This window comes from Saimiri boliviensis, chromosome X, assembly GCF_048565385.1.
Source record: "Saimiri boliviensis isolate mSaiBol1 chromosome X, mSaiBol1.pri, whole genome shotgun sequence".
Taxonomy (NCBI): Eukaryota; Metazoa; Chordata; class Mammalia; order Primates; family Cebidae; genus Saimiri; species Saimiri boliviensis.
In genome coordinates, this window is record NC_133470.1 from 126,840,504 (window position 1) to 126,866,080 (window position 25,577).

A 25,577-nucleotide genomic window follows, 5' to 3' on the forward strand; every position below is an offset into this window, starting at 1 on the left:
TATGTGCCTATCTTTTCACCAGTAACACTCAGTTTTCATTACTTAACTTTCTATAAATCTTAAAATCAGTGTGATTTCTCTAATTTTATTTTTTCCCCAAATATTGTCTTGGCTTTTCTAATTCCTTTGCTTTTAAAAAAAAAAATATTTATTTTACCTGTGAACTTTCTGTTGGCCTCCTGCTCCCCAAAGAGTATCCTGCTTCTACTGGCTTAATGTCTCAGAACTTTGGCGTCGTTGGTCTCAGACACCACTTTATGATCCACTATCCAGCAGTGGTGGTCTTTTGGATGGTTTGCATGCAGTTGCTGCTGTCCAGGGTATCACCAAGATGGAAATCCTCGCCATCTTCCAGTAGGCGACGGTAGGTGGCGATCTCAGCCTCCAGCTCGACCTTGATGTTCAGCAGGGCCTTGTACTCTTGGGCCTGGTGCTGTCCTTCTGCCTGGGTCTGTGCCAGCTCTGACTGCAGATGCAGCAGGATCCCGTTGAGCTGCTCCCTCTGCCAGGCTGTAGCAGCCCTTCACCTCCCTCAGGCTGTTCTCCAAGCTCGCCTTCAGATTTCTCATCGAGTCCGGGTCAATCTCTAAGGACTGGATGGCATGCCTCAGTTCTATGAGCATCATCTCAGCAGCTACAACCTCGGAGGACTGCATGGTGACTACTGTGGTGCTCTCCTCAATATGCTGAGACCAGTACTTGTCCAGCTGTTCTTGGTTCTTCCAAGTCAGCTCATCGTATTGGGCCTGGATGTCTGTCTGACATGATCTTGGTGAGGTCCTCAGATTTGGGGACATCTACCTCCATGGTCAACCCAAAACTGGCAATCTGAGCTTGTAGGCCTTTTACTTTCTCTTCGTGGTTCTTCTTCATGAAAATCAATTCCTCCTTAGAGCCTCAATCTCTGTCTTTAGCTGCAGCTGAGTGACATTGGTGTCATCAGTGATCTTGTGGAGCCCATGGATGTTGCTCTCCACAGACTGATACAAGGCCGGCTCTGTCTCATACTTGACTCTAAAGTCATCAGCAGCAAGACAGGCATTGTCGATCTGCAGAACGATGTGGGCATTGTCCACACCTTTGCCTTTTCATATTAATTTTAGAATAAGCTTGTCTATATCTGCAAGAAATCCCCTGGAATTTTGATAAACATTGCATTAAATCTATAGCCAGTTTGGGATAATTGACATTTTAACAATGTTAAGTCTTCCAATTCATGAATATGGTATATCTCTCCATTTTTTAGGTTTATTTGATTTCTTTTTTCAGCATTTCATAGTATTCAGCATATAAACCCTGACATGGCTGGGAACATGGCTTTGAAAAACATAAGTGCACATGACATTCAGTTGGCTTCTTCAGTTAGAAAACTCTTGTTTTCCATCAGCCTTCAGAAATTTTATCATATTACTTCTTTGATAAGTTTCTCCCTTCCTTCTTTTTGAAATTTCTAATAGTTGGATGCTAGATGTTGAACTTCCTGAATTTTTCTTCATTATTGCTTTTCCTTTATTTCTCATTTCTTTTTTCCTTGTCATGAGGGATTTCCTCAATTTTATCTTCCAGTCCTTTGTAGAAGGCAGAATTCTACAATGGCCCCCAAGATTCCTGACTCCTGATGTACATGTCCTGTCTAACCCGCTCCTCTTGAGTGTGGGTTGGACCTATGAATAGGATGGGATGTTACTTTAATGATTAGGTTAAATGGCAAAGGTAAAGGAATTTGCAGGTGTCATTAAGATCCCAAATAAGTTTATTTTTAGTTAATCAAAGGGATTATTCTGGGTAGAACTGAGTGAATCAGTGAGCTTTTTAAAGGAGTCTAGAAGTCAGAGACAGAAGCTGGAGAGACCCTTTCACTGGCCTTGAATAAGAAAACAGCTGTTTTGTGAACTGCCTACAGAGAGAAGCATAGCTGAGTTGCTAAGGATCTCATTCTTACAACTTTAAGGAATTGAATTCCGGCAACAATGCAAATGGGCTTGGAAAAGGACCCTGAGTTCCAGACAAGAACACATCTTAAATTCACCTTGTAGCCTTGTGAGGCTGTGAGCAGGGAACTCCCACTATGCAGTGCTTGGACTTCTGGACCTGCAGAAACTGTGAAATTAAAAAAACGTGGGTTGTTTTAAGCCACTAAAGCTTATGGTAATTTGTTATGCAGCAATATAAAACTAATACACCGTTTTATGATATTTGCCAATCATATGTTTTATTTCCAATAGCTCATCATTTTGAAAAATTAAACTGCTGGGTGCTGTGGCTCATGCCTGTAATCCCAGAAATTTGGGAGGCCAAGCTAGGTGGATCACCTGAGGTCAGGAGTTCGACACCAGCCTGGCCAACATGGTGAAACCCCATCCCTACTAAAAATACAAAAATTATCCAGGCGTGGTGGCAGTCGCCTGTAATCCTAGCTACTCGGGAGGCTGAGGCAGGGGAATCACTTGAACCCAGGAGGCAGACGTTGCAGTGAACCAAGATTGTGCCATTGCTCTCCAGCCTGGGTGACAGAGCGAGACTCTATCTCAAAAAAAAAAATAAACTATTTTTTTTAAATAAGTAATATCTTTGCGTTGTTCAAACATCAAAGCAATATAGAAAGGTTTACATTGAAAAGTCTTGCAAAGAGATCAATTGCATTATTCACTCTTATTTTTTATAGTATTCTATTCTTGTTTTACAGATGTAATACAGTCTCAAATTTCTCTGTGGATACTACTTGGAATTTAAAGTACCTTTAGTACCTGAATCAACACTGCTTGTTTCATGTGATTTTTCTTTAAAGTTCCAGTCTTTCCTCATATGTCTAATTGTCGAATATTCTTTTGTTTCCTGTTTATCTTTTAAAATGAGGCTATAGAGAGTCTGACTGGGAGCTGGACATATGTGAGCAGACCTTGACAATGGGCAGATTTTGCTTAAGGACAATAAGAGGGGAGCTGTGTATTAATCTTTTGCAGGGGATATAGGGTGGGGTTTAAATACCAGACTACAAAGGGTCTAACTCGGAGGCACGAACATTCAGCTAGCTGCCCTACTTCTCACTAGACATTTTATTCAATTTCTGTAGTGAAGAAACTCTTTGGTTTTAGGTTGGCAAGTAAATATTTGGCTTCTAGGTCATCTCCATGTAGGGACTGGGGGTCAACTCTTCTTTATAGAGACCTTCAGTTAATTACTCTGTTGTCAGCCCCAGTCCTCAGTCTTATTTCTGTCGTACTTGTAGTCTTGCTAAGGTTTGTGAGGTAGGCAGGCTGTCTCTCTAGCTGCAGCCCCTCCACACAGAGTTTCAACTGATTGTTTGCTTCACTCGGCTCTACCAGTTAGCACTGCTCAGATGCTTTCTGACTTCAGAAATTTATTTAAATTTCTCAGCCACTGATGGCCTCCCTCCTGTTCTCTTTATTGTGGTGGATTTATGCATTTTAAAATGTCTGTGGTATTATTTTAATGAGGCCTCTGGAGGGACAAGACTTAAATGTTTGTGCTCAGTCTACCATCTTGAACTGGAAAAATGTAAATGGGGATAATAGTGGTGCCTATTACATAGGTTTTATTTTGAAGATTAAATGATTTATGCATGCAAATTACTTAGCACAGTGCCTGGCACATATTTGATTATTTATAAGTATTAGTTATGACTATTCCCTGGACAGGAAATATTTTCTTAATGCTGTTGAAAACTATATTAGGCAGGTGACCACTGCAGCCAACATCAAGTCAGGCCTGATCTAAGTCTGTAATCCTTTGCTTACAGAAGTGATGCTTCCAAAAACAGCTTTGAATTTGAGCAAAAGCCATGGGGAGGGTGGTGGGTGGGTAGAGGGATGAGCTGCATGCTCCAGGGGGGTAAGCCCTAAGCAGAAGCAGTGTAGCAGAACCTGAGCAACAAAATCTCAATTTTTCCTTGCAGCAAACTGGGGAGCCAGATGTGTTGATGGATGGAGAGTGGTTCTAAGTAGCAGCAGTAGCAGCAGCAGCAGGCTCAAGTAGAGACTAGAACCAAGGGAAAAAGGCTGACTGTTAATACAAAGGCTCAAATCTGTCATTGACCCGAGGAAGCTAAGCAGGGTGGAGGCTGGAACCAGGTGACAAATGAATAAGAATTGGATTTGGTTTTTTCTCAGAAGGATTGAAAAATCTTTCCACTAGCAACTCATTCCCTTCTTTGTTCAGCGGGCTCCCTCACTTCCTCCTGAGTGGTTACGGGGCACTGCGCTTGGCTGCATCCGCTAACCCCCTAGGCAGAGGCCAAAAGGATCTGCTGCTATAAAAATGTATCCTCAGTCTTATCCAATGGAGCCAGCTCCCTGAGGATGGGGCTTATCATATATGCCGTAGGAGTAGGTAGTCTGCCTAGTTTTGTAAAATCTTGAGCAGAGCTGCCAAAACATGATCCTGCCCAGGGATACCTTCCTAACTAGCCTACTATGCTGCCTGAAAATTCCATAGTTCTTTTGGGCTTGGTGTCTTCAGAGTTCTGAGTCAAAATGCAAATGCCATAGGTATTTGCTATTCAGGCATGAGTTCATTACCAGCCAGAAGACATTAACTCTAATTTGTTTAGTCAATCAAAGGGCCATCTAGCAGGCTTCCCAAAAGGGGAGGGGAGGAAAAGAAAGGGTATCTGTACCAGGCAGAGAGAGAGAAAGGCAGATCAGGAGCAGAGGTACCCTCGAGGCAATCTTCTCAACTTGGATAGAAGGCTGGCATGCTTTTCAAGGTCTCTTCCTTATGTGATTCTACAATTCTAAATCTTGGAGAAGCTAGAAAGTAAAATGATTCAGCTATTTCTCTTGCTTATTTGGGAATTCCATAGCATCAAGTAACTTGAAGAAAGGCAACAGGGGCAAATGTCTGGAAAGGAATTTGGATCAAAGCCTTGAGAGGCCCTTTGCCTTCCCAACACCTTCAGGGAAATACAGTAGAGCTAAGACAGCCCTGAAATTTGACGTTAGGGATATGATTCTATCCCAAACTCATTCTATTTTCAGGGCAATCACTTGCTTTTTCTGCCTCAACCTCTTTCCATACAATGGACGTGATGATCCCTGCCCTACTTATCCCCACAGGATTGTATGGAGGATCTAATTAATTGAAGGTCATGGAAATGGTCCAAATCCTCCAGAGTTTATTAAATATAAGATGCTTTTATGTGTTAGGCGTCACAAGGCATAGTAACTAGCCTCAATTTGAAGGAAAATTTTTTTCTTTTTGAGACAGGGTCTGGTTATGTTGCCCAGGCTGGTCTTGAACTCCTAGGCTCCAGTGATCCTCCTGAGTAGCTGGGATTACAGGAATGTACCACTATGCCTGGCTTGGAAGACATTTTTAAAAATAACTTTTCCTTAGCTGTGAAAGCAGTATTATAATCATGGAAAATATGGAGAGGGATCAAGAAAAATATTAAAATCACCCTTAATCCACCCAGACATAGGTATCATTAATGATATGGATTTTGGTTTATTTCCTTTTAGTCTTTTTTATGGCAAAGACTGTTTTATTTCCTTTTTCCTTCATTATCACAAAGACTCTCTGTTTGGCCCATTGTAATATCCCCAAAATCTATCACTATACTCAGTAGATCTTCGATACATATTTTTGGAAGTAATGAGTACATATACTTACTATATTTTAAAAACTATACATTTTCCATCCTGATTTCTTCACCTAATTAAATCCTGAACATTTCCTATAACACTAAATATTATTTTAAAACACGACTTTTAATGTCTGCATGGTATTCCATCATATCAATGTATCAGCCCTCTATTTTATAGGACATTTGGGTTGTTTCCAACCTTCCACTATTATAATTAAAACTTAGATTAATATCCTCATAGCAAAATCTTTTTGCCCATATGGTTTATTTCCTTCGGATAAGTCCTTAGCAGTGGGATTTTTGGGTGACATGGTAAGCACATTTGAAAGGCTTTTAATACGTATACCAGATTTCGCTCCATGAAAGTTGTACCAATTTGTTTACCTGTCAGCAATGTCTATGTTTTTTTAATACACATAAGTTTTTGATTTCAACTTTGTCACATATATCTATATTTTTTCTTTATGACTTCCTCCACTGCACTTACGCTTAGAAAGTCCTCAGGGAAGACCTTTTAAGATGATAAAAGGTCAATTTGTATGCAGTTCCTGTTTTTGCAATGCAATGTATTCATGAAAGCGTTATCATAAGACAGTCTACATGCTGGGGAATGGACCAGGCTCATGCATACACATGGCTGTATTCTTCTATTCCAACTTGATTGGTTTCATCAGTGGAAACTAATGAATTGTGGATAAAGGCAGCAAGGGGTGAAGTGTAGGTGTTCAGAAAGCAGTGTTGCGGGGCAATCAGTGAAGAACAGCACTTACCTCAAGTGGCTCCCATCTCTTTCTTGGCTATTAGAGAGTCTTCAAGCTAACTGATCCGGAAACCGCTTTCCAGAGCTGGAAGAGTCTCACAATACAGGACCTATCTGACCAGCAGGTGGAAAGGAGGCTTGAGAAGGGCCTAGGATCATTCCAAGATTTAGGAGATGCTGGAGAGTGATAAGCACTTCAGAGAGGTTTGCTTTTGATTCTGACCCTTTTTGACTGACTGGGTGTCTTCAGTGATTTGAGGGTCTGGCTGGATGGTTGGGTTTTGGAATGAATAAAGTTCAAGCTGGCCCTTGAACTTTAGAGGGATGGGATAGTGTCTCTGGCCAGTGTTGCCCAAGAAAGTTAATTGTGGTTCACTCTGGGACAGAGAAAATAAAAGAGATTCCAAAAGGAGAAGTTCAGTCATTGATTATCTCTATTCCAACAACATCTAGCAGAGTGACAGGTAATAGTAGACACTCAGTAAATATGTGTAGAATGGATGAATGGATAAATAAATAGTTGCTTTGTTAGTCTATGTACCTAGAGAGTTTATTGTTCCTTCCCTGGTATTTTCTGTGCCTTGGTTTTGCACTTCACTGCCCCAACTTCCTTATGCTTTTACCCATTTTCTCAGGCAGTCTTTCTCAAGGCCCAGAAGTTAGATATTCTAATTGTAACATTGGGTAGTGATTGAGAGCATGAGCTCTAGGGCCATGTGAATTTAGGGTAGCTCTCTCAATGTAGTTATGTGTGACATTGAGTTATGTGTGACATTGGACAATTTATTTATTATCTCTAAACCTCGGTTTCTGTCTGCAAAATGAAGTTAACAATAGTATCTAACTCTTTGGGCTGTTGTAAGGATTAAGTGAGATAATGCATGTAAAGGACTTAGCATAGTACCTGGCACATGGTAAGTGCCCAGTGGTTGGTAGCTGAATTAGTTTCTTATGTCCTCTGTAGTAAATTACCACAAACTTGGTGGCTGAAAAAAATAGAAGTGTATTGTCTCACAGTTATCAATGCTGGAATCAGTTCACTGGACTGAAATCAAGGTGTCAGCAGGACCTCGATCCCCCTAGGGGCTCTAGGGGAAAATCTATTTCCTGCCTCCTCCAGCTTCTCGTGGGTGCTGGCATTGTGTGGTTTGTGGCTGCAGCACTCCAATCTGCCTCTCTGATCACATTGCCTTCTCCTCTTCTGTGTGTCTAGTTTCTCTCTGCACTCCTCTTATGAGGATACAGGGGCTTGCATTTAGGGTTTACTGAGATAATTCAGGTTAGTCACCTACGGTGTCAGAACTAAACTTTCGCGTGCTGCCATGACATCTTTGAGCCTCACAGGGTCTCAAAGTCCAACTACGATGTCCTCCAGTCTTGCCTAGTACGTCCTCCATCCAGCAGGAATGGTTTCCTACCCAGCTAGTTTCTTTATCAGCTGTACCAGCTACACAACCCCTAGATCTCAACCTAATGGGTTTCTCCTCTTTGGGAGCCTATGCAAACAAGGCAATCACATTCTCCCAGCGGAACCAGGGGACACCCCACCCCTACAAAGCCTGGCTCCCAGTGTCTTATTCTGTTCCCAAATACAAACCCTGTGTGGCCCTGCGTGTCATATAGTATCCCTCTCCTTTGGGCTGTGACTGTATGTAACTAATAAACTGCTGTCAGTCGCATTCGTTCAGTGCCAGGTGTCATGCATTTAGCAATTACCAGAAAGCTAGTGCAGTACTCCCTCCCTCACTAATGGGATGAAGTCGAGGCAGACAAAACACCTCCTGATCTCAAGAGCCTTAATTTAATCACAGGTGCAAAGATCCTTATCCTCTCTTTTGCCATATAAGTTTATATTTACATGTTCAAGGGATTAGGATGTGAATATTTTGGGGTGGTCGTGATGGTGTTGTTTTTTTTTTAGCCTACCACAGTAACCCTTATCATTATTTAAGAGAGTGAAAGTTGGCATGCCTCTTAGTAACTTTAAAGGGCTATTTAATTAGGCATATTTGAATTCCTATTGGCTTTTCTGTTAAGGGATAACAAAGACTGATTCAGTTATTATTATAATAATAATTATTTTTTGAGGTGGAGTCTTGCTCTTGTTGTCCAGGCTGGAGTGCAATGGCGCCATGTCGGCTCACTGCAACCTCCACCTCTGGGTTCAAGTGATTCTCCTGCCTCAGCCTCTCAAGTCTCTGGGATTACAGGCATGTGCCACCACACCCAAATAATTTTGTAGTTTTTAGTAGAGACGGGGTTTCATCACATTGGCCAGGCTGGTCTTGAACTCCCAACCTCAGGTGATATGCCTGCCTCGGCCTCCCAAAGTGCTGGGATTACAGGTGTGAACCACTGTGTCTGGCTACTATTTTTTTTTCTTAGAGATAGAATTTTGCTCTGCCACCCAGGCTGAATTCGAACTCCTGGACTCAAGCAATTCTCCTGCCTCAGCCTCAAGTAGCTGAAACTATCGGCATGTGCCACTGTGCCTGGCATATTCAATTTTTTTTTTTTTAAGAAAGTGAGGCAACATTGAAGCATAAATAATTTAAGATTATTTTTGAACATCATTTAAATGGTGAGGATATTTCTCTTTGGCCAATAAACCTTTTACCAATTATCCCCTCTTACCTGACTTCCAGGGCTGTGAAAGAGCCTGCTGGTTGTGCCCCTCCCCCATATCTATTCTCTTATTCTTCCATTGAAATATGAACTTTAGCTGGCTACATGGCTTCCCAGGGGAAAAAAAATTCTATTTCCTAGCTTCCTTTCTAGATAAATGTGGCCATTGGTTTGTAAAGTTCAGGCCAGTGGGATGCAAGTTTAAGTGATATATGTCAGCTTCTGGGAATCTTTTTTAAGAAAGTTGGCTGGGTATGGTGGCTCATGCCTGTAATCCCAGCACTTCGGAAGGTCAAGGCAGGTAGATCACTTCAGGCCAGGAACTGACCAGCCTGGCCAACATGGCAAAACCTTGTCTCTGCTAAAGATACAAAGATTGGCTGTGTGTGGTGGCACATGCCTGTAATTTCAGCTTCTTAGGAGGCTGAGACACCACAATTGCTTGAACCTGGGAAGCAGAGGTTGCATTGAGCCAAGATTGTGCCACTGCACTCCAGCCTGGGTGACAGAGCAAGACTGTGTCTTAAAAAACAGAAAAACCTAAAAAGCTGCCCGTGTCCTTTGTCTCTTTGAAACTTCTTTTGTCCTACGGTCTAGAATGGAGATGTGACGGATGGTGCTCTAGACTTCTCCTCCTTTTCCCCCTCCTCATCCTCCACCTCCTCTTCCTCCTTCTTTGTCTTCTGGTTGTTATTGTTGTTCTTCAAAAGGACCACTGTCTTCAAGTATGATTAACTTTGCTTATTATCCTGTATGACTTCAACATATCCATGTGGACAACTCATTCAACTGGCCTTTCAGTTCTTTGGTACCTCACTCCAATGGCTTTTTTCTCTATACCACCTCAGCCCCCCATGAGTATTCAATCTCCACAATCAATAACTCAAATATCCCTCTGTTTGAGTTCCTCTCATTCTTGATTATTTGACTATTCCCACTATGACCTTTTTAAAACTTAATTATAACTCCAATATACTAACCCTTTAATTTTCTCTCAGTCCATCAACTCTCTTCTTTTTTTCTTCCATTCTTATTCAATTTATACTACATGATTCATTATTTCATCATCTTGTCACTGTCTCAAACTCTCTTGTCCCTCTGATTTTTTGCTGCACCTGTCTGGTAAAACCCTAATTCTAGATGAATTCTATTATTTACTTCATTGATGCCTTTACCCAACCACCTAAGCACTGACAAAGAAATTACACAATAGGACAGACTGGGATCACTACACATTTATGATAATAGAGCATTGCAGTTAAACATAGCAAACTGAACACTTATTCTTTCATTAAACTCCACTAAAATGAGAGTAAAGACATTTTGTAAAAAGCATAAACACATGAGAAAAAAGACAGCGTAAAAGGAGGCTACAGAGGATAAGAAAACATTTGGAAAATGGAAAGCAGATAGAGGAGTTAGCAGAGCTGAAAAGGCAGAATACCAATTCCATGCAAAGAATAATGCCAATGAGAAGCAAGCCAATTTACCTACAGAATCCCAGAAAGACAGGAATTAGAGTAAAGTTGGGTTGGGGAAAGAGTGGAGTTGAAAACAGTCCGGCTAAAGGCATGTAAAAGAAAGAGGTTTCACCCCTGAGTTAACTCTTCCTCCATCCTAGTACAGGACAGGAGATTTATTCCATGGAGAAATTGAATCAGAGAGGCTTTCGTTGTGGGGATATTAGGCACACAGCAAGGTACCATTAGAAAATAGTGGGATTAAGTAAAAGTCTACGTATTCAATGGTGAGATTCCCTATAACTCTTGTGCTACTCAGCTCCAAAAATGTTAGCACCTAGATACATAGTCACCAGGCAAAGGACTGAAGGATTGCTTCCCAGAGAAACTGAACAGCCAACACAGAAGATCTGTAGATGCTGGTAGTCCTTGCTTTTACAGTAGTGCAAGACCATAAAAATGACTTTTGGAAGCTGAAACCTTAATAACCAATGAGGAAAATTACAATTGTTCCATAACCTTTAAAATTGTTTGTCAAAGCATGAACAGCTCTTACTGTCAGGTATAAATGTATAGGGAATAGATGGAATAGTAAAGCTGATATTAGCACACTGTAATTTAAAACAACAATGATGACGAAACTTATTTTTTAACTTAAGAAGTAGGTTGTCCTCTCTTGTAGCAAGCCCTAGGTGTTGTTTTGAGAGTTTAACACTAGGGCTTCTTCCCACCCTTGGGCTGAGTTCAAGTTGATGTGGATTTCAGCCTGGCTGAGGGGGGACAAGGAAACCAGGCTCTCCTATGCATACCTAGGACAATAGCCACTGCCTTGCTGTGGGTTGCTGTGAGTCTGAGATTCAAGCTGACCACACTTCCCACAACTTACAATGCTGCTTGCCTGAAAGGTCTCCTAGTCTCTCTTGTCACAGCCCACAGCTGGCACAATTTTCAAAGTTTAAAGTTGGGCTGTTCCCTACTCTCGGGTTGAGTTCGAGATTATTTGGCTGCAGCTGCCACCTAGCTAGGGTAGGGACACAGAAAGCCAAGCTCCCCTAAGCACACACAGGACAATACCCACCACCTTGCTATAGATGGCTGTGGGACTGGGGACTAGCTTGCCCAGACAGTCACAGCAACCAGGAACACCAATGGGGTTTCATTGGGTTGCTCCACCACTGCTACTGCCATCACCCACATGACACTGGCTTTCTAGGGATCTGAGAACCTGGCCACGCACCTGACCCACCACTATTCCAACTACTAGCTTTTAAGGAAGCCATCTGGAGGCCCAAGAAGTAACTCTCCAGTACTCACTAACACTGGATCCAGTGTAAGCTGCTCTGGGGCCTAAAACCAGGCACATCAGCCACACTGCTGCCACTACTGGGGTCTGAAGACTGGCTCAGTTGACATGCAAGCCCTCAGAAAAACGTCACCATCACCTCAACTAATAATTGTGTTCTAGTCACTAAAGAAATCACAGATACCAGTGATCGTGCACTGCTTCGGTACTACCAAAAGAATCATGCAAAGGTTACACTATTGCAGACACCTAAAATAAAAGCCAAAATATCCTATTTAACCAAAAACATAAATCATTTTCAGGAAAAAAATTCTCCTCCAAAAAGCAATTTCAAAAAATTGGAACAAGTAATTGCTACACCAGATGTGCAGATATTAATGGAAAAGACCCAAGAAATATAACAAAGCAGGGAAATATGACAGCACAGGAAGACCACAATTATCCAGCAACAGATACTAATCAAAGAATTCCTCAAAATGTCAGATAAGGAAAAATTTAGAATATTGATTTTAAAGAAGCTCAATGAGATTCAAGAGAAATCTGAAAACCAATACCAAGAAATCAGAAAATCAATTCAAAATATGAATGAAATATTAAACAAGGAGATAGATAACTTTAAAAAATGCAGAAATTCTGCAACTGAAAAACTCTGAAAGAAATACAAGATACATTGCTTACATCAAAAGCAGAAAGATTACAAATTAACAATCTAATGTCATACCTCAAGGAAATAGAAAACAAGAACAAACCAAATCTCAAGTTAGCAGAAGAAAAGAAATAACAAAAATCAGAGCACAACTAAATGAAATAGAAAAAAAAATACAAAGGATCAATGAAACAAAAAGTTAGTTCTTTGAAAAAATAAATTGATAAACCAGTAGCTAGACTGACCAAGAAGAGAGAAGATCCAAATGAACACAATCAGAAATGAAAAAAGAGGCATTACGACTGATACCACAGAAATAAAAAAGATCATCAGAAAATATTATGAACAAATATATACTCACAACCTAGAAAACCTACAGGAAATGAATGAATTGCTAGAAACACACAACCTCCCAAGGTTGAACTAAGAGGAACTAGAATTCCTGAACAAACCAATAATGAGCAGCAAGACTGAATCAGTAATAAAAAAGTATCCCCCCCAAAAAAAAACCACCCAGGACCAGATGGATTCACAGCTAAATTCTACGAAACATATCAAGAAGAACTAATACCAATCCTCTTGAAATTATTCTAAAACTTCAAGGAGGAAAGGAGTTATCCTTAACTAATTCTATAAGGTCAGTATCACCCTGATACCAAAACCAGGCAAGGACACAACAAAAAAAGAAAGCTAGAGAATGATATCCCTGATGAACATAGACACAAAAATTCTCAACAAAAATGGTAGCAAATCAAATCCAACAGCACATCAAAATGAAAATACAACGTGATCAGGTGGGATTTATCCCAGGAATGTAAGATATTCAAATATGCAAATCAATATATATGATCCATCACATAAACAGAATTAAGGACAAAAATCATATGATCATCTCAATAAATGCAGCAAAGGCATTTGATAAAATTCAGCAACGCTTCATGATAAAAATCCTCAACAAACTAGGCGTAGAAGGAACATACCTCAACGTAATAAAGGCAGTTATGACAAACCCACAGCTGACATCATACTTAAGGGGAAAAGATTAAGCATTCCTTCTAACTTTCCATTGCCCACTTTCACCACTCTTATTCAACATACTACAGGAAGTCGTCACCAGAGCAATCAGGCAAGAGAAAAAAATAAAAAGATTTCCAAATTGGAAAAAATATAGTCAAATTAATTCCTGTTTGCTAATGATAAGTTCTTATATTGACATCTAGAAAACCCTAAAGATTCCACCAAAAAACTCTTAGATTTGATAAATAAATTCAGTAAAGTTTTAGGATACAAAATTAATATATGAAAATCAGTAGGGTTTCTATGCATCAATAATAATCTAGTGGAGGGCCACTAGATCCCACCCAAGAAGGCAATCCCACTTGCAATAGCTCCAAAATATAAAATACTTAGGAATATATGTAACCAACGAAGTTATGATGGTTAATATTAGGTGCCAATTTGACTGGATTGAGAAATGCCTAAATGGCAGGTAAAGTATTCTTTCTGAGTGTATTTGTGAGGTGTTGCCAGAGGAGATTGACATTTGAATTGGTGGACTGGGAGAGGAAAACCACCCACATTGTGAGTGGGCACCATCCAATTGGCTGCCAGCACAGCTAGAAAAAAGCAGGTGAAAGAAGAGGGGATAAGCTTGCTTGCTGTGTCTTCTGGCTGTCTCTCTCTTCCCATGCCAGACACTTGCTTCCTCTCCTCCTGCCCTTGGATCAGATACCAGGCCCTTTAGCCTGTGGACTATGAGACTTGCACCAGCAGCTTCTGGGGGACTTTTGGGCCTTCAGCCACAGACTGAAGGCTGCACTGTCAGCTTCCCTGGTTTTGAAGCTTTTGGACTTGTACTGAGCCACTGCCGGCTTCTCTCTTTCCCTAGCTTATAGAAGGCCTGATGTATAATTGCTCTCTCTCTCTTTCACACACACACACACACACACACACACACACAAAATTGGTTCTTTCCCTCTGGAGAATACTAATACAGAAGTGAAAGATTTCTATAAGAACTATACAACATTTATGAAAGAAAATGAAGAAGACACAAATAAATAGAGAAATGGCCTGTGTTCATAGATTAGAAGAATTAATATTGCTAAAATAACCATACTGCCCAAAGAAATCTAAATATTTAATGCAATCTCTATTAAATTACCAAGGTTATTTTTCACAGAATTAGAAAAAAACAATCCTAAAATGTATATGGAACCAAAAATTGCCCAAATGGCCAAAACCATCCTAAGCAAAAAACAAAGCTGGAGGCATCACATTACCTAACTTCAAAATATACTATAAGGCTATAATAACTAAAACAACATGGTACTGGCATAAAAATAGACATATAGAACAATGGAACGGGAATAGATAAACAAAGCTATATAGCTATAATGAACTGATCTTTGACAAAGTCAACAAAAATATACACTGGGGAGAGGACAGTCTATTCAATAAATCATGCTGGGAAAATTGGATTGATATGGACAGAAGAATGAAATGGGATCCATACCTCTCATTATATACAAAATTAACTCAAGATGGATTAAAGACCTAATCATAAGACCTGAAACTATAAAAATCCTAGAGAAAAAAACTAGAATAAGTCATTTTGGCCATTGACTTAGGGAAGGAGTTCTTGACCAAGTCCTTAAAAGCAAACCCAACAAAACAAAAATAGACAAATAGGATTTAATTAAATTAAAAAGTTTCTGCACAGAAAAACAATAGTAAACTGACAAACTACAGAATGAGAAAACATATTTCCAAACTATGTATGTATCTGACAAGGGCTAATATCCAGACTCTACAAGGAACTCAAACAGCTCAATAAGAAAAAACAACTCCATTAAAAAGTGGGCAGAGGATATTTTTCAAAAGAAGACATACAAGCAAACAACAAACATATAAAAAATGTTCCATATCATTAATCATCAGAGAAACGCAAATTAAAACCACAATGAGATACCATCTTACACCAGTCAGGATAGCTATAATAATAATAATAATAATAAAAAAGTCTGAAAACAGATATTGGTGAGGCTGTGGAGAAAAAAGAACACTTATACATTGTTGGTGGGAATGTAAATTAGTTCAGCCACTGTGGAAAGCAGTTTGGAGATTTCCTAAAGAACTAAAAATAGAACTATTATTTGATCCAGCAACACCACTACTTAGTGCATACCCAAAGGGAAAGCAGTCATTGTATCCACACTCATATGTTTATCACAAGCCTATTCACAATAACAAAGATATGGAATCAAGTGCTTGTCAAGGGAGGATTGGATAAAGAAAATGTAGTATATATACACCATGGAATACTACTCAGTCATAAAAAAAGAATAAAATCATTTATTTTGCAGCAATATAAATGGAACTGGAAGTTCTTATCCTGACTGAAATAACTCTGTAACAGAAAGTCAAATACTGCATGTTGTCACCTACAGATGGGTGTTAAACAATGGGTACATATGAACACACAGGGTAGAATAATAGGCATTGAAGACTACAAAAGGTTAGAGGGTGGAGAGGATGAGGGCTGAAAAATTACCTGTTGGGTACAGTGTTCACTATTTGGGTAATGGGCACACTAAAAGCTCAGACTTTACCGCTATGCAATATACGCATGTAAGAAATCTGCTCTTGTACAAACTAAATATATAGAATTTAAAACATTTAAGACTGGGCATGGTGGGTCATATGGGTAATCCCGGCACTTTGGGAGGCTGAGGCAGGAGGATCACTTGAGGAGTTCAAGACCACTCTGGGCAACATAGAACAACCTTGTCTCTACTTTTTTTTTTTTTTTAATTAGCCAAGTGTGGTGGCCTACCCGTATAGTCCCAGCTAATGGGAGGCTGAGGTGGGAGAATCATGTGAGACTGGGAGGTCAAGGCTGCCGTGAGCTGTGATCATACCACCGCACTCCAGCCTGGGCAACAGAGTGAGACTCTGTCTCAGAAAACAACAACAACAAAAATAAAATTGAAAATAAGTAGTTTTAACAGCGCTTCTCTTCTTCTTGTGGTGTAATTTACAATATGAATCAAACATCTGAAATTGTCATACTACTTTCTAAGTTTGGATCAGCTTCCAATATTTTACCCTTTTTACTTTCGATTTTGCAAAATATCTCTGAGAGTTTCTTTAATGTGAAGTTCTTTTCCCCAGCACCTCTCCCTCTGGGACATCTACATCCTTTTTGTCACAATCGCTTTTCCCCTTTATGTCAATAAGTTCATCTTCACTAAGTTTCTCTGGTTGCATATCTAGAATCTTTCCTTTATGGTCACTTGGTGACCCTTCATCTTTTGTTGTATAAGTTATTGATGGGGAGCCTTTCAAAAAAACACCTGTCTCATCAGCATCAAATGATCAATGATTATCATAAACACCAGCCTTAATTAATCTTTGGAATCTGGGTGCAACTTTTACGGTAGTATCTGTGCTAGTAGCTTCTCTAGATAGGTTAGCACTAATCAATTCATGAAGACTTTTGAAATGATTAAAGCAGACTTTACAGGAAATAACTTCAATGCTTTGGCCTGAACACTAGCCAAACTGATTGGGATTTTAAAATTACACTCTTCAATCCAAAGTATTGTTTTAACCATAAGCAGCTTTCTGTTCCTAGTGCAATTTAGATTAAAAGATGTTGATGTGGCTTTACCTTTTTAAAATATTCATTGAAGTTTTCAATATTGTTTGCCTCATAGCTTTATGGAGTCCTTGTCCCATCTTTGCTTTGCTGTTATATTTTCAAATCACATCCAATTTCACTTCTAGCATTTTCACTCTTCGTTTCTTTGCTGTACTTTCATCTTTGTTAGGCAATTCCCTCTTTGATTATCCATTTTTGTAAAATGTCATGTGGGTTTATTACTGGGGGACAAGGAGAAAACACTACAACAGTACAGGCTTTGTGGTGTGTGCATGAACAGGATAACAGATTCACAGTGACTAATCGCCATTAGACTTTGGTCTTGATGCACATATTTATTTATTTACATAGTTATTAAATAGTTATATACAGTTATTTACATATTTATTTGTGGGCTGAAGATCTAGCAGGAAAGTTTGTACATTTTGCAATTCCTTAGAGTTAATATTCTGTGACAACTGAAATTTGAACTGTACTGTTAGGGGACTGGTGGTAACTAAAGTTTGTGCAAATTGGAATCATGCAAAACAAGGATCACTTGTATTGACAATTGCCCTTCCAATGGAATTTCTGGGTTCCTGCCCAATCATCTACTGTGAATCCTACCAGTTAGTAAGACTTAAAAGTACTTCCGTTTTAAAATACAAACAGGTAGTAGAAGATCTTCAGGCATTTGGGAAAAGCCTCTAATGTGAAAGAGAGAAACCACACACATACATACACAAGCAAACATGCAAACACAAAGAGAACAAAAAACTCTAAGAAAACAGAGACAACACATAGAGCAGAAAACTTAAAAAACCCAATAACTAACATCCTTAGAAAGATAAAACATTTATTTCCTTGTGTTTAGTGCCTTAAAACAATAACCACTCTTATTTGCTCGTGATTCTGTGGGTCGGGAATTTGGTCTAGGTTCAACTGGGAAGTTCTGCTGATCTTGCTGAGGATCGCTCATTGTGACTGCAGTAATCTAGTGGTGTTCTTGGAGCTGGATGGTCCTAGATGGTCCCACTTATAATCTGTCAGTTGGTGGTACCTGCCACCTGGGCCTTTTTATCCATTTAGTCCCCTGTCTTCAAGGGGGCTAGCTTGAGCCTCTATTCACAGAGGTCCCAAGGTTCCTAGATGGCAAGAGTAAAAGCTGAAAGGCTTCTTGAAGTCACATTGCTTCTGCTGCAATCCACTGCTTACAAGAATTTTACATTTTTGCAAACAGAACAGTCCTCCTTCTTGCTGCAATCACTTACATTCATTTCAGATGCAAAATGTGCTCACCCCTTCCCCCGCAAAATTATCATTTCATTATAGTTTCAGATGTGGAGTCCAGGTTCTTATCATCTAATTGAGTCCAGATGTGAATGAGACAACTCAGGTACTGAACCATCTATGTGGCTCCTCTTAATCTAAAGACCTGTGAACTGAAATGAAAATTTACATGTCCTCATCACACCTTAATATACAGTGGTGAGAGGAACAGGATAGCTTCAGTACACATTTCCTTTCAAAAATAAGAGGAGCAGGAAGCAAGTAGAAGGCATTCTGAAATCTAGACCAGGGCATGTTGTCGGGACTTCCTTTTCTTGGGACAGAGAGTGTAATTAGGACTTACTTCTGTTCTCTGGGAGTGGTTGGTTCCCCAATACAATATTCTCCATGATTATTGGTTCTGCACTCTGAGATTTCTTTTCTTTTCCAAAAGAAATGATCCATATTTGTACCTTGGTAGCTTTCTTAGTCTGCTTCTTGTCCATAGAAACTTGATGGTCCAGAAGCTTCTTTTCATTTTGGAAAGTCTCAGCCTCTTTTAGTTCAAGGAAGTGGTGCTTTTGCCAATACATCTGTCTCAAAACTTTGTAAGGTTTCTTTGGATCTTAGTTGGGTTAATTTATAACTCCAAAGATATATTTTTTATTATATATAGTAATTACATTTTAATTATATGTTAAACAATTTTTTTGAACTTTGGAGGTGCTTTATTATGTCACAAATTCCCAGGAGATTTAAGAAATAGTATTTCTGAATAGGAATAATAACAAATACTATCACTTCCTTGACAATAGACAAGTCGTCTAGGGTAGTACACATGTACCTAAAAACTACCTTCTAAGAATCTCAACACTTTTAATAAAATTTCAGGGGAAACTGTAGCAGATCCTACTTTATTTTTCAATAGTTAGTGTAAAAATCTGTATGTAAAATAAATACATATTTTAAAGAGATGGGAGAAAGACAGCATGTGAAATGCTTTGCCTATGTTGTAAGGATCCTGTCTTTATACTCAGTATCATTATGTTAAAAAGGCCAAAAGATCAGTACTAGAAATGTTACCCAAAAACTGAATAAAGAATTCTTAAACAGCTCAGCCTTTAAAAGTATTAATAACGGATATAATATTTTAAAGTTTAATAAAATGTTTTTATTTACATTAGTGTTTTTACGAATTAAATAGAAAATTCAAAGTAATTTTTAAAAATAAAAACCCATATACTAATATATTTCAGGGTTGGATGCTGACAGCATTTTCACAAGATCCAAAGTATGGATGAGGAACTAGAAATAAGGACCTGTGTGCCACATAACTAAGGGTAACTAAAGAAAGATGAGTACAACCAAAGGCAGTAACTGTGCCTGGCATACCACCCTGTAATGTGGGCAGCAGATCACTGTTACCATGCTGGTTAAGAGTCTCCAAGAAGGGAAACCCTTATGCATTAATTCTGCAACTATATTAAATTAGATAATCTAATATTAAACTTTTTTGTGAGCAGTGAATATATACATGGACATATGAAAACTGCTTTGGAGACCAGGTTAATTATTAAACTAAAAGGGGGGAAATGTTGGTAGATAAAATTATGTGAATTCCAGAGTTTTCAATGAAATAAAGATACAGCAGCAGCTACTTTGAAACTAAGCTATGATCAGAAACCTCAGATGATAACCTTTAAAAATTCTGGAGTCCAGAGTCTCAACCTAAACCTACATAGGAACTACAGCCAGGGAATTCTTTGTAAGTTTCTCAAGTGATTCTGACGATCAGCCAAGCTCGAAACTTCTGAACTGGGGAAAGGAGAAAGCCAATCTAGGTAAACGTAGAGGCTTTTAGAATTCAACATCTGCTATTTATCATTTACTCCACATTTTCCTCCAGCTGTCTCACCTTCTCTGTTTTTCTTACAGTGAATAATAAAAGGGCTTGGCAAATGAAGGAAAAAATCAGTAGAGTACCCAAAATGGGTCTGACTATATTCAAGCCACTTTCATATATTAACTAGATAAAAAGATATCATACTGCTCTTTGAAATTCAATCATCAGGCAAAAATTTCATAATGTTAATGTATTTTAAGAGAAGAGTGGGTTCTTAACATGAATATGTAATATAAAACAATTCTAAACAATAATATTTAATAGAAGAGAAAATTGGTATAATTCTTTAGAAGTAATTCTGTTTTAAAAATTTCAATGTTAGGAAGAAAATCCCCTAAATTTGAAATAGGGGAATATTCTCTCACAGGGAAAAACTGTCACAGTGATAATCTTTAGCTTGGAAATGATAGAGATGAGGTCTCGCTATGTTGCCCAGGCTGATCTTAAACTCCTGGCCTCAAGCAATTGTCTTGCCTCAGCCTCCTAAAGCACTGGAATTGCAGACATGAGTCATCACACACTGCCTATAATTATTTTTAATAAAACTTCTCTTGATCCTGTATATATTAGGCAGCTGTGAGACAATGCCCCTGCTATGGACTGAACTGAGTACCCACTAAATTCATATATTGAAGCCCTAACCCCCAATGTGATTGTATTTTGAGACAGAGCCTGTGAGAAAGTAACTAAGGCTAAATGGAGTCATAAGAGTGGGACCTTGATCCAATAGAATACGTATCCTTATGAGAAAAGACACCAGAGAGCTCACACATACTTTCTCTCTCTCTCTCTCTCTCTCTCTCTCTCTCTCTCTCTCTCTCTCTCTTTCTCTTTCTCTTTCTCCTCCTACCATGTGAACACACAGCAATAAGGTGGCCATCTGCAAGCCAGGAAAAGAGCCCTTACCAGAAATTGAATTGGACAGAACCTTTGTCTTAGATTTTCCAGCTTCCAGAAATTCGAAAAACAAATTTCGGTTGTTTAAGTTATCTAGCCTGTGGTATTCTTTTTTTTGAGCAGGAGACATGCCATAATTTGATACATTCATATAATTTATAAAGGTCAAATCAATATAGTTAGAATATTCCCCACCTTAAATATATTTTTAAATGCTACAGCCATGCAAATTCTCATCTTTTAGCTATTTTGAAATGTACAATAGATTATAAAATATAGTCATCCTACTGGTCTATTTAACACCTAGGTCTTATTTCTTCTACCAAACTGTATATTTGTACCCAATAATTCACTTCTCTTCATTCCCCCTCCCCCAAAAAGAGATAAGATATTTTATTCAAGAAACTGAAATAGGATCCTTAAAAAGAAAAAAGAATATAGGACAAGAAACAGCTATTAGAAATTTAAAGAAGTATTACTGGATTTTAAATAATCATTGGAAAAGTTGTAAGATAAGACTCTTATCCCGAAAGCAAAGCAAAAAGATAGTCATAGAAAATTGGAGAGAAAAGATAAGAAAAAATAGAGTCAATTGAGAAGGCCAAAATTCAATCACTAGGAGTTCTAGGAAGAAAGAAGAGAGAAAATGGGTAGTAGGAAGTTATAAAAGAAATGGTATACATTTCCCATTAATCAAGGACGTAAGTATCCAGTTTATAAGGGTTCAACAAGTGCCCAGGTCAATTAATGAAAATGAAGCTACATTATGGCAAATCATCACAAAAATTGAGAACACAGGAGATAAATAAAATATACTAAAAGCTTCCAGAAAAAAAAAACCAGGTACATATAAAGAATTGGGGAGCCAGAATGGCATCAGAATTTTTAATTGGCACACTGGAAGTTAAAAAACACTGAAAAAATGTTTTCAAAATTCTAAAAGAAAATTATTTTAAAATAAGAATTTTATATCTGGCAAAGCTATTAACAAAGATTTAGCTTAGAATAAATAAATTTTCAGACATGCAAGGTCTAAGAGAACTTACTTCCTATATACCCTTTCTTAGGAAGTGACTAGTGGAAAGGTTCCAAGAGGCAGGAGCATTTGGGACCCAGGAAATAGGAAATTCATCATATAGCAGGAGAATGAAAGGAAGCACTAAAATGGTAGCCATGTGGCAAGCCTAGAACGCAATCAGTCCAGAGTGGATCAAAAGAATGGAGACCTGTAGGACAGATTCTCCATTAAAAATATGAAACTAGCAGAATTCTAGATTCCTTTGGTCATATGAAAAACAGTATTTGGGAAAGAGGGGAATGTAAGGAATATTGGTGATAAACAAATAAAAAATCAATACTTTTTTTTTACAAAAAAGACTAACTCTAGGGAGAAAAGAGATGTAGAAGAGAAGAAACATAATCATAGTATAACTTGACTCAGCAGTGAAAGATATTGACGTAGTCATAATGTAAACAATTAATATAAATTTAGATAATTGAATCATGACTCTATTGGCAGGATGAAGGGTGGGGAAGCCCATGTTTATGTGTGTTGGTAAGGAAGTGTGTGTTTTACAAAACGAAAATTCTATCCCCTCCTTAAATTATTCATGATTAAATAATATTTTCTCCTTTCTACATTAAAGTATACCTTCTCTCTTGGGTCTTTCAGCTTTTAAACCTGTTTAAAACTCTCTCATTAATACAATAGAACAAAAAAAGGAAAGAAAACCATCCAGTCAAATAATAAAAAAATCTTTCAAATTGGTATTACCCTTCAGCTAACTACCCCATCTCTCTCTTCTACTCTTTACCAAAGCCAAATGTCCTGACGAAACAGTGTCAGTTTTCTCTCTCTTCATTTCCTCTGCAAAAAAACCTACTTCCTTTGCAAAATAAGTTAGTTCGTCAAGATTAAAGGCCACAAGATCTATACCCCAAAATTAATTGTATTCCTATCAATGTCTATTCTCTGAAAATTCACCTAGAAATTCAAGGCAATCTCAATCAAAATCCTTGCATTTTTTTGGTAAAAATTGACAAGATTCTAAAATCTGTATGAAAAGTCTAAGGACCTAAAATATAAAAAATGATTTTGAGGAAGAGTGAAATTGTGGCACTTATACCTGATTTCAAATGTTTTCATTTTACAATTTTTAATTTTGTAGGTACATAGTAGGTGTATATATTTATGAGGTACATGAGACGTTTTGTTGCAGGCATGCAGTGTGAAATAAGCACATCATGGAGAATGGGGTGGTATCCATGCCATCAATCATTTATCCTTTGAGTCACAAACTATTCAACTACATGCCTTTAGTTACCTTGAAATGTACAATTAAGTTATTATTGACTATAGTCACCCTGTTGTGCTATCAAATAGTAGGTCTTATTCAGTCTTTCTAAAGTTTTGTACTCTTTAATCATCCCACTTCTTCCCCAGCTCCCCACTACCTTAAGCTTTACTATTAGACTCTACTAATCTAGACAATGTGGTATTGATATAAGAATAGACATGCAGATCTGTGGTATAAAATGGCATATATAAAAATAAATACATATACTATTTCAACATATCTAAATGATAGGTATATACATATATACAAGATTGTTGCGTAGGTACATACATGGCAATGTGGTTTGCTGCCTCCATCCCCATCACCTATATCTGGCATTACTCCCCATGTTATCCCTTCCCAACTCCCTAATCCCACTGTCCCACCCCTACTCTCTTTCTTTAAAAATTATTATAATTATTATTATTTTTGGTGATAGGATCTCTGTTGCCCAGGCTGGAGTCCACTGGTGTGATCGTAGCTCATTGCAGCCTCAAACTCTTGGGTTCAAGCAAGCCTCGTGCCTCAGCCTCACAAGTAACTAGGATGACAGGTGTGTGCCATTATACCCAGGTAATTAAAAAAATTTTTTTGTAATGACAGTGTCTTGCTTTGTTGCCCAGTCTGGTCCTTAACTCCTGGGCTGAAGTGTTCCTCTTACCTTTGCAGCAAGTAAATTTTGTCATAAAAACATCATAAAAATATAGAATGTGGTCATATGACCACTTAGCAAAAAGTGATGATTCTGTTTCATGTCCAAAATACTGTATAAAAAACTATTTCCGGCCGTGGTGGCTAAAGCCTGTAATTGCAGCACATTAGGAGGCAAGGTGGGCGCATCACCTGAGGTCAAGAGTTTGAGACAAGCCTGGCTAATATGGTGAAACCATGTCTCTATTAAAAATACAAAAAATTAGCCTGGCATTGTGGTGGGCATCTGTAATCCCAGCTACTCTGGAGGCTGAGGCAGGAGAATCGCTTGAACCCAGGAGGTGGAGGTTGTAGTGAGCTGAGATCACGACATTGCACTCCAGCCTACGAGACAAGAGCAAGACTACATAGACCGGTAGACAGGTAGACAAGTAGACCGGTGGAACAGAGGATCTGCAAAGAAATCCACACATACATTATGTCAAAGACAACATTGCAATTCAGTGGAGGAAAGAACAGTTTTCAATAAATGGTGCCTTTCTATAAATAATTACTGATTATCCATACAAAGGAAAATGTATGTTGACCTTTTCTTCATACCTTATACAGAAATGAATTCCAGATGATTTGCAGATACAAATGTGAAAAGTAAAACAATATAGCTTTCAGAAAAAAAAAATAAGAGAATATTTTTATAGAATAGGTAACTATAGGGAGCTCTCAGTAGCCATATCTGGGACAATTTGAGCAATAAAGTAAATAATGATAACAATGGATTATAACTGATAGAATAAAAGAAACATACATGGGCCCGCACTGATATAAATAAATAAATAATTAAATAAACAAAGTTAGGAGAGGGATAGCTCTTTCCTTTCCCCGTTCCATTCTAGAAAAGCTAGGGATAGCTTTTTCTTACAGAAGATTTCCAATTAGTAAATGTATGAATGATGGAAATAGATAATTATCATTAGGCAAACGTCATAGTAATAATTATTGCCAGCAAGAAATGTTGATGGATGTTAAAATTAGTGGGCAAAAATGTAAAGAGAAAGAAGATACTAGTATAGTCTCAAAGTATCTACCCCCCAAAATTTATCAATTACAAAAGGAAAAATAGCAACTTTATAGTGGAGAAACCTAGCAAACACCATCTTAGCCAAGTGATCAAGATTACCATCAGCAGTAATAAGACATATTGGCACCATGTATGCCCTGACATGATGCAATATGAAGAGTACAATATCACCTCTGTGATATTCTTGCCAAAAAAATGCATAACCTCAATTTAATCGTAAGAAAATGTCATACAAGCTCAAATTAGGGACATTCTACAAGATAACTGACCAGCAATCTTCAAAAGTATAAAAGTCATTGTACTAGTTTTCTATTGCTGCTGTAACAAATTACCACAAACATAGTGGCTTAAAGTAACACAAATTTATTCTCTTACAGTTCTGGAGGTCAGAAGTCTAAAGTT

The 25,577-nt window shown here is 38.3% G+C and overlaps 1 pseudogene; it reads right to left on the reverse strand.

Moving 5' to 3' along the window:
* Positions 1–212: 212 nt before the first annotated feature.
* LOC101052820 (keratin, type I cytoskeletal 18 pseudogene) lies at positions 213–9,048 on the reverse strand (annotated as a pseudogene).
* Positions 9,049–25,577: the final 16,529 nt, after the last annotated feature.